Source organism: Arvicanthis niloticus, chromosome 1 (assembly GCF_011762505.2).
Source record: "Arvicanthis niloticus isolate mArvNil1 chromosome 1, mArvNil1.pat.X, whole genome shotgun sequence".
NCBI lineage: Eukaryota > Metazoa > Chordata > Mammalia > Rodentia > Muridae > Arvicanthis > Arvicanthis niloticus.
Window position 1 is genome coordinate 124,062,985 of NC_047658.1, and position 10,270 is coordinate 124,073,254.

Genomic DNA, 10,270 nt, shown 5'->3' on the forward strand with positions numbered 1-10,270 from the left:
TTGCCCATGGCTGAACAGTTTGTCTTCTTGATGCCGAGTTGAAAAGTTTTTACATGTGTACTGGATTCAAGCCTTTTATCAGGTAACTTGTCTGGCATGTAGTCTCCCAGTCTGTGGCTTGGTAGTTCATCTTTTTAATGTTGTCCTTTGAAGACCAAAAGAAAAATCTCAGTTTGATGGATGCCATCTGTCAACTTTCTTATTTACACAGGGTACTTTTGGTATCACATCTAAGAAATGTTTGCCTAGCCCAGGGTCACAGAGATTTTCATCTCTCTTTACTTCTGAAAAAGTTTACAGCTTCAACCCTTGTATTGAGGTCTATAATTTGTCTTGAGTAGATTTTTGCTATGTTATGAGAGAAGGGATATGGCTTGATTCCTTTTCCATATTGATGTGCAGTTTTGCCAGCCCAGTTTACTAAAAAGGAAATTCTTATCTTATCATTTACCTTGGAACTTATTTTTGAAAAGCACTGACCTTAAATACATAGGATTACTTCCCGATTCTTCCTTCAGACTCGCTGATCTCTTCCTGCCCTATGCTAACACCACAGTCTCCATTACTAGAGCTTTACAGTGAGTCGTAAGTCAAGCCGTGCATGTCTGCAGACTTTGCTTTTTCCCACAGTGCTTTTGCTCTTTGGGGTCCTTTGTGTTCTCTACAAATTTTAGGATCTGTTTGATATATATACATAGATAGACACACACACACACACACACATGCCTGTTGGATTTTTATAAAGATTGTGCTGAATTAATAGGCTAACATGGAGGAAATTGGTAACTTTTTATTAAATCTTCACAATACACAAACACAAGCATTTTTATTTATATATTTAAATCATGTTTAATTTCTCTCAATGGTCCCTCATAGGTTTCAGTATACAGTCCTACAGTTATTTGGTAAATAAAATTCCAAGTATTTTGAAACTTTTTGTTACTATTTGGAAAGGAATTGTTTCCTTAATTTTTTAATGCTTATTTCTAGCTTATAAAACTAAATGTGCCACAGCATGATTTCACTTGATTCCAGTAGGAATATTATTATGATTGGGAGGTTGGTAAGGATATTGAGAGAAGGGAACCCTTGTACATTGTTGGTGGGAATGTACATTTGCATAGTCATTACAGTACAGAGATTCCTCAACAACAACAACAACATGAAAGACTACCATAGATTTCAGCAAATGAGATCAGCATGCTGTGCCTCACTGCAGCTCTGTACACATTAGCTAACTAATTAACTAATTAACTCCTATCCCAATCCTAGCAGTGGTGAAAGGATAAAGAAAATGTGGCTCAGGCATTTTAACATAATGGAATACTACTTGGCCACACACACAAAAAAAGAATGAAACTCTTCCATTTGTGACAAGGTGTACAGAATCAGAGATCATGGTGTTAAATGAAATAAACCAAGAAGAGAAAAACAAGTACTGTGTGCTCTCCCTCATATGTGAAATATAAAATGTTGGATTTATAGAAGGTGAAAGGAGAACAGTGCTTTCTAGAGGACAAAGAGGAGTAGGAAAGGGAAGGGGAAGGTAGAGATAGGCTGGTCAGTGGATGATGAGCTACAGTTAGGAACAAGATGCCTTTTTGTGCTGTTGCCCAGTACAGAGAAGGGTGACAGTAGATGATACCTGTGTGTGCATGAGCTTTGGAGTTGGTGACAGTATTGTGCATGGCCCTCTTGAGGTCTGAAGCTCTATGAGAGATAGTATGGAGATGCTTCCTACCTCAGGAGCGTGACAATCTTGTTAGAAAAGTCAGGAATAATAAAAGAAAATGAATGTGTTTTTACATGGATAATTCCTAGGTTGACAAGCACTATCAAAGCAACCAAGGCTACACAGAGAAATCCTGTCTCGAAAACAACAACAACAACAAAAGATATAAATGACTATGCCATGTCAAGCAGTGATGGAACCAAGTAGAGACGTGCAGGGAGACATATTTAACAGACATGGAGAAAACTCTCCAAATGAACGTCATTTCAGTCCACAACTAAAGAAGGAGATGGAATACAGAGAGGGCATGTCTTCCAGACAGCTAACAACGGGAGCAAAGGCCCAAGCAGAGAAGAAACTTCACTGGACTAGAGAATGCACAAGGAATGTGTTTGAAGCACTAAGTGGCCCTAGGAGAAAGAGGAAGGAAAGAGCCAGTGAGGGAGGGCTCCTCCTGGGCTGTTTCCCAGAACACTTTACCCTGAGAGGCATCAGAGGCTGAGAACCGCCGCGCCGTTGGCAGAGCAGACTGGATCGTGTTCATTTTACAGATGATGTTGTGAAGCTCGGAGGTGGTGACTCATTCTGCATCACTCAATCAGTGGCAGCAAACAGAGATAATTCAACTCTTAATAGAACAGTCTTCAGACTTGAGGCTTTGATTGCTCGCCTCTGCAATGACCTCTACCAGACACTGAACCTCAATCTCAATCTGTTCACTGTAATTGTTGCTTGGGATGCATTTGTGTTCGAGCCACATGGAAAGAAAGGGAAGAGGGACATCTTGTTTTAGGGAGCATTGTTATCTGTACCTTCACCTGTCTATTCTGCACCAACAGTAGAGGACATAGAGTTTAACTCTACAATTTAGTTTTTCTTTTAGTGGCAAAATCAGTTTGGGGATGGTTATTTAATATTTCCTCCAGTCCAGTGTCAACATATGAAGTAAGAGTTTTGAGCAGCTTAGGCATAGTTAATATGGGTTTGTTACTTTATCAGGAGAGTGAGGTGGATGAGGATAAGACTTTGGAAGCTGTGTGATTTTTTTTTTTTTTTTTTTTAGAATGAACCATTAAAAAGCACAGTCAGAACTCAGAGAGAATGAGGTTTTACAGCAAGGAAATCTAGACTTCCAAGTGCCACGGTGGTGGGGAGACCTGGAGAAGAAAGCACTGGCCAGGACATTCTGAGAACGTATAGACTCACTTTGAAGGAGGCTGCTGGTGAGGAATAAAAAGCTTCTGGATCAAAGGTCAGAAATGTTGGGGTCCAAGGAGCTCTTCTATCAACTGACCCTGGGGATGCAGGTAGCTTTGCTTTGGCTTTGTCATTTGTAAAGCAGAGTCTCTCAAAGTTGCTCCCTTCTGGGCCCCATCCATTGACTGTAGAACACCATGTTCTGGCTTGGGTACTCAAATCACCCAGTCAGGTCTCGTTCAACAAACAAGACAGGGATTTAATATTTAGCTAGTGATTTTGAGTATGACTTGATAATTGATGTAAGTGGTAGCCCTTATAATTTATAGAATGCATCAGATTGCTGCTAAGTGCACCCCACCCCCCATGCTGACTTTATGTGGCTGAATATTGTTGGCTTGAAATGGGGCCTCACACTCTCAACGCAACTTTTTCCTCTTGCAGAGTCATTCCGACTTCTGTAACTTGCTTCGTGTATAGAGTAGGAGGGCGTCTTTTAAAGGGTTTGGGGGAACAAAAAAAAGTAGAAATGGCACCTCAGCTTCCTTTGTCTCCACTTCATATAATAAAATACCTCTTTACACACACAAACACACTCACTCGCCATCACCAAGTTCTCTGCATATTTAGACAGCCTAGACAGGGTCACCATGGAGGGTCATTAAAGTTATTTAGGCTCTAGAGCCAAACCCATGAAGAGCTAAATGGCTTTGGGTAGGAGGTGGGGTTTCTCTGAAAGATAAAATGCTTACTGCGCATTCTAAACTGTATTGGATTTGACAATGAAGATGCTAACTGAAGCCGTCAAAGCGTTGCTTGGATGTGAACACATTTTGGAGACAGGGTCTCACTGCATTGCTCAGGCTAACCTCATACTCACGTTCTTCCTGTCTTACTTCCTGAGCGTTGATGTCATAAGCATGTGTGTGCCACCACCACGAGCAGGAATTTCTAAGTGTGACTTCTTAGAGGCTGAACGTAATGGTACTTTGACCTGATGATATGACCAGACTTCAGCTCAACCTGATCAGGAGCTGATACACCTAATCCCAAATAAGAGAAGACTGCTGACTGCCATTCCATACCCATTCACCCGTCAAAATCAGAGAGAGTTCACAGGCGCGCATCTAAGTAAAGGCAGTGAAATGGTTGAGTTGTAAATACACTAAGTGTTCTGGTAAATGCACATACAATTTAAAAGCTAATTGCTTTTTAAAATTCTTTGAGTATCATATTCACAGATTTAAAAAAATTACTGATTTACTTGATGAAGAGCTTAGCAAATGAAGAAATTGAAACTTAATTTCCAAATGCTTTGATTGCTCCTAAATGCTTTTAGGGGATGGTTTTTTTAAATTTTATTTTATTTATGTGTTTTAGTGTAATACATCAAAAGCTTTAGAATCATTTGCTCTGGAAATATAAACTTGTTATGTAATCACACAATAAGTGAACCCCTGGCATCCAAGCTGGCCAGGGGACCTGACCTAGAAGTATCTTTTTGGGACTCTGTCTAAAAGGTCATCTGTCTTTTGCTGGTCCATCTTCATGGAAAATTTCAGAATGTTCTCTCAGCTGTAAATCTCTAGCCTAATATAACATGTGTTAGCTTACTGGACTGCACATTTCGGGGAGTGGAAGCTTTGGATTTGGCTCATTTCCTACAACTGAAGGGCTTCTGAGTCTTGTCTACCTACTTTTCTCCCTTACTCCAACCTAGCAGCAATAATTGTACAATGCAAATGTATCGATGACTCAGACCAAAGGTTATATATATATATATGGTTCTTTGATTAAAAGTGCAAAGTGCAGAATTAGATCCAGACTCTGATCCAGACTCCCCACTTGAAGTTGTGTGTTGTCTCTGTCTGAGCCTTGGTTTTTCCATTTTCCATCTATATAATGGAGAGAATCATCTCTGCTGCCAACAGTCATTATAAGACTCAAACAAGACACACACACACGCACACACACATACAAAGCCTTGTTCTTGGCATACAATAAGAACTCCTAGCACACCACACTAACTAGTCATGTTAACATTCTCACTACTGTTTCTAATTTCTGTCTCAAAATTGTCCCCACTCCAGAAAATCAGCAAAAGTCGCTGACTCTTACCAGTGGAAAGGAAATGAAAATTCTTGTCAGCCAATTTACTTAAATTTGAGATGAAGAAACTCATATCTTTGTGGACTAAGAGGTCTGCACCAGGTCACTGTGTTGCAAGCTGAAGTCTGGTCATTCTTCAGTGTGTGTAGAATTCTTTCTTTTGCTTTACTTACTTGTTTGATTGTTTTTCTTAGATCACTTCACTTTTAATTTTAACTAGTTATCCTGTAAGCCTTAAGTAAATCAGAATGGCCATGGTGGGAGTGGAGAATCTGCAAATTCTACAAAATAATTAGACGCAGAAACCTAACTAGAAGAGGAATCTTGGGAAGTACAAAAAGGTCCAAAATAAGTTGACTTGAAATATGATAGAATAATGTTACAAATACTGATAATGCCTTTAATTTTCTAAAGGTTTGGGTTTTTACCTCTCAAAAAAATGCTGTCAAGTGCAAGGTCTAACATCTATGTGCACATGTGCATGTTAAATGTCTTCTATGTGACAGAAATGCTTGAGGTCAGGAGAGCTTCAGATTTCCAAAGTTTTCAATTGCAAATATATGGATATTTACATATGCATAACAAACTGTCTTCTGGATGAGACCCAGGTCCAAATACAAAATTTATTCACATTGCATAAGCACATTATATACATAGGTTTGAAGGGAATTTTATAACAATACTCTGTAGATGAAAGCAAGTTTCATTATGCAGAATTTCCCACTTAAAATGTCCTGTCCAAGCTTGAAAAGTTTAAGATTTGGAACATTTGGATTAGAGATTTTAAATTAGGGTTGCCAAATCTATTTTATAAATATTTCTTGAGAAGTCCCCACATGCCTTCCTCCATGCTAAACAAGCTAAACAAGAATTAAGGCTTTGGAGAAGGAGAGGAAGAAGGAATGACGTATGCTCTAACTCTTGTGATAGATGGGGGTTTACCAAGAAATAGAAATGAATCCCTCGTAGTTGGGTAACACCCTTCCTGCTTCAGGAAGCTGGTCCACTGAAGCCCAAGAGGAAATGTAGGACAGAGTCTTGCTTAAGCTGGACCAAGCATCCCACAAATAGCTGGGACTTGGAGGGACAGCAGAAAGAAGCTATTGCTCCACCAGCTCCTTGCTTCAGGTTCTCTTGGGCCTTCACCTTCTACTGTCAGCGGCTGTGGCCTGGTCCCTTTTGGCCTCTGGGTCTTGGGGACACTTACTGGACACACCATAACCATAAGAATACTGCCTTGGTTGCTTGAACTACTGTGAATAAGGATCCTTTTATTTGTGGTTTCTTAATCAAAATATGCCTAGGATAAATACTACAAGCAGTAGGACAGATGTATGAAGAGTAAAAGTTATCCTGGGCTGTTTGGAAGAGCACCTGCTAGGCTGGCACACGGCTCTGGGTTCCATAGCCAGCATCACGGAAGCCCAAGCCAAGCCACACAAAGAACCGGAGCCTATTGTTCAGAGTACTTGGTTTTTTGCTGTGTTATCAGAATCTGACTCATCTTCTCTGAGTCACCACATAATATTCTCAGTAAATGTGGGTGTCAGTCATTCAGCTGTTCCTCAACCCAGGCAACTTCCTTCCTTTTTCCTTCATTAGAAATAAAGCTTCAATAAAAACTCATGCTCACCAGCTCTGTGACTATTAGATGTCAGGTGTCCAGAAATGGCATGAACAACTCTAATGGTGACAGCTGGGGGTGTAGCTCAGGGGTAGAGTGTTTGCCTAGCACGCATGAGGTCCTTGATATTGGGGTTCACCCCAGTATCACAAAAACACTGTTAATAGAAGTTTCCATGAAAATTGTATTAATTCACACTCAGATACACCGTGCATGAATTGCTTCTTTTTGTCTGATAGTACTGGTATTAATATGTAGAATTTTTTTTCAGTGAGGGAAATTGAATCCAGAGCATAGTTCATAATAGACAAATGCTTGACTACTGAATTGTACACACAGATTTCACTGAAGCTTTTAAAAAGGGAAATCAATTCTAAACTGCGGCTTGTTGTTCATGTTTTATCTGCTTCCCTTTTAATCTATTGACGAAGTTTTTCATCTTCCCTAAGACAGTTTCACATATGAGGCAGGATCTCAAACTGTAGCCAGGCTGTCCTGAACTCATACAGTTCAGGCTGATCTCAAATTCATGACAGTCCTCCTGCTTCAGCCTCCTGAGAATTGGAATGACAGGGGACAACAGGAATGAACCAGCCCACACTCATGTGTATGTACACTTTTTGTGAAGTCTCCCCTGTGGTTTGGGTTGGGTTGGTTTTGGTTTTTTTGAGACAGAATTCCTCTGAGTAGCTTTGGTTATCCTGGAATTCGCTCTGTAGACCAGGCTTGCCTTAAACTCAGAGATCCCCTGCTTCTGCCTCCCAAGTGCTGGGATTAAAGATGTGTACCACCACCACCTGGCTCTCTTCTATGATGATTTAGGAGCTGTCCACACATTTGCATAGCATATTTGGTTGTCCGGCCTTGGACGAGATGACTCCATTTAACCTGCACCATCAGTCACGTAACACACAGGTAGGGGGCGTGATTAGCAGGTCTCCACCTCCAGAGATTAAAATATTAATGAGTTATCTAAAGGCAAGGGGGGCGTAGCTAATTAAGTCCCTTGATCGGCTGACTTTACCATTTCATCAGACTGAAATCAGCTCATAGCTTTGGAGAGTCCAGTCCCTTTCCCCCCTCCCAATAAAAGTCAGGGGAGCCTGGCTTTTGGCGGGGAGCGGGCACCATCTACACCCACTCACCACACCATGAACAATAAAAGTTTTGGAAAACCGGACTCCACGTGTCTCCTGGGCCTGCACCTTCCTGAGGCAGCTGCCCCCCCACCCCCCCACCCCACCCTCCCACCCCCCCAACCAACCCCCCCAACCAACCCCCCCATGTGGCTGTGTGAATGTGGGACCCTCCGCCGGCGGTGTGGGAAGCCCACCCGGGACCTGCTGCCAGACCACCATGGGACCCTGCGGCCGGACTCCCCCGCGAGGTGTTTTTTTGTTGTTTTGTTTTGTTTTGTTTTGTTTTGTTTTGTTTTTTAGGAAAAACTCTGCAGTTGGGTCCTTTATTTCTCTTTTGTACACTAGGCCATGAATTCGTATGGCATGGGCTCCAGCAGCTCAGGCTCTTTCCCGTTCGTCCTCACAGTGTGCTTCTCTGGGTGGCGCAGGCTGGCGCTTCAACTGAACCCAGGTGCCCTTCTCTTTGGCTTCCTTCTTCTCATCGTTCTCCTTCCCCCGCTTCAGGAAGCTGTCTCTGCTCTTCGAGTGCTTAATGTGCTCAGTCCGCACACTGATGCTCTTGGCCAGAATCTCACCCTTAACTTGCTTGTTTACAGTGATGCCCACGGCATGCTTGGTGACATTGTAGACTCTTCCGGTTTTGCCGTGGTAACACTTGTGGGGCATTCCTTTTTGAACAGTACCCATTCCCTTGATGTCTACAATGTCACCCTTCTTGTAGATTCGCATGTATGTGGCCAAAGGAACAACTCCATGTTTCCTAAAAAGCCTAGAGAACATACACCGAGTGCCTCTCCTCTTTCCCTTTGTGTTCGTCATTCTGGCGAGTTAACTGGAAGATGGCTGCCCACATTTGGTTTTGTATATATTATGATTTTTATTACTACCTTTCACTTTAGTGTCTTTTGATCTGTTTATCAGTTTTGTTTTGCTATAATACAATGGCCATGGTGCCACTTATAAAGTAAAGAGGCTTATTTGTTTATCTTACACCCATTTATTTGTTTGCATGTTCATCTGTATGCACACACATGCCACAGTGTGAGGCTGGCGGTCAGAGAACACGCTTTAGGAGTTGGTTCCCTTCCACCACGTGGGTCCTGAGGCCTGAACTCAGGTCATCAGGCTTAGAGACAAGTCCCTTGATCGGCTGACTTTACCATTTCATCAGACTGAAATCAGCTCATAGCTTTGTAGAGTGAAAGTCCAGGATGCAAACCTCGTTGGTCTGGCCTTTGATAAGGGCCTACCAGTAGGTAGCATCATGGTGGGAACATGGATGAGACAGAAGTTACTTTGCCAGAAAGGAAACCAGAAAGACTGGAGTTACGTGGTTCTCAGGTGGAGGGGACCATAAATGACCTAAAGATTTCCCAGTTACTCTGCTTCTGAAAGGTTTACCACCTCCTGGCATCTCAGCACATGAATCTATTGGGGGGGGGGGAAACTCCAACCATATTGGTAGCACTGTCTTTTAAGTTTCTGAAGCAGGAACTGTTGTTTTTTTTGTCAATGTCTCCTGGAATAAGTGACTTTCTTGGGCCACCTGTCGTTACAGTAATAAAAACCAAGGTGCCACCTTTCACTCTAGTTTCTTTCTGAGTTGTTTTTCAATTTGGTGATTAGAATTTGACACTACTGGATGTTGTACTTATGACACATAATATATAGATCTCTTGTTTTCTGGAACTACAACCCTTTCCAAATCACTTTGGTCCATTTTTTGTTTCATTGAGATGTTGCTTTTTTTTTTCTTTTTCTTTTTTTTTTCTTTTTTGGTTTTTCAAGACAGGGTTTCTCTGTGTAGCCCTGGCTGTCCTGGAACTCACTCTGTAGACCAGGCTGGCCTCGAACTCAGAAATCTGCCTACCTCTGCCTCCCAAGTGCTGGGATTAAAGGCGTGCGCCACCACTGCCCAGTGAGATGTTGCTTTTCTAACCATCCTGTCAAGTAAGCTCTGATCTGAATTATCCCTTTAGCTTCCTTTGATTTTGCCTTTCTGTATCTATACAATATGGGCTATTTAAGGTTAAGTTAGTCTATTTAGAGTATTGAAGTCAGGTCCTTTTCTTCATTGTGTGCGTGTTTTGCTTGTTCTAAGTATGGACTCTGAAACCAGTTTTTCAAGTATTATGATCTCCTGTTACATTGTTAGACTTGCTTACTTGTAGGTTAATTTAGAAAGTTGACATCCTTAGAACTCAGACTTTCATTTAGAGACTAGTATAGCTTTCGATCTGCTCAAGGTCTTTGGGGAAAAAAAAATCTCATTCTTCTTAAGGACCTCACATTATTCTTGTTGGTTTATTCTTAGCCCTGGGGACTTAAAAAAAAATCAGTTGTTGCCATTGGGAATAGCAATCTGTTGATTTATTTTTCTGCAAAGAAAAATCAAAAGTAAGACTTGAATGAGAGAAAAGAGTGGGAAGGGGGAGCAAGAACTCCCAGTGGGCTTTTCCTACCAGGCAG

General features: G+C 41.6%; 1 pseudogene; it reads right to left on the minus strand.

Moving 5' to 3' along the window:
• Positions 1-8,179: 8,179 nt before the first annotated feature.
• LOC117696997 (large ribosomal subunit protein eL21 pseudogene) lies at positions 8,180-8,620 on the minus strand (annotated as a pseudogene).
• Between the last annotated feature and the right edge of the window lie 1,650 nt (positions 8,621-10,270).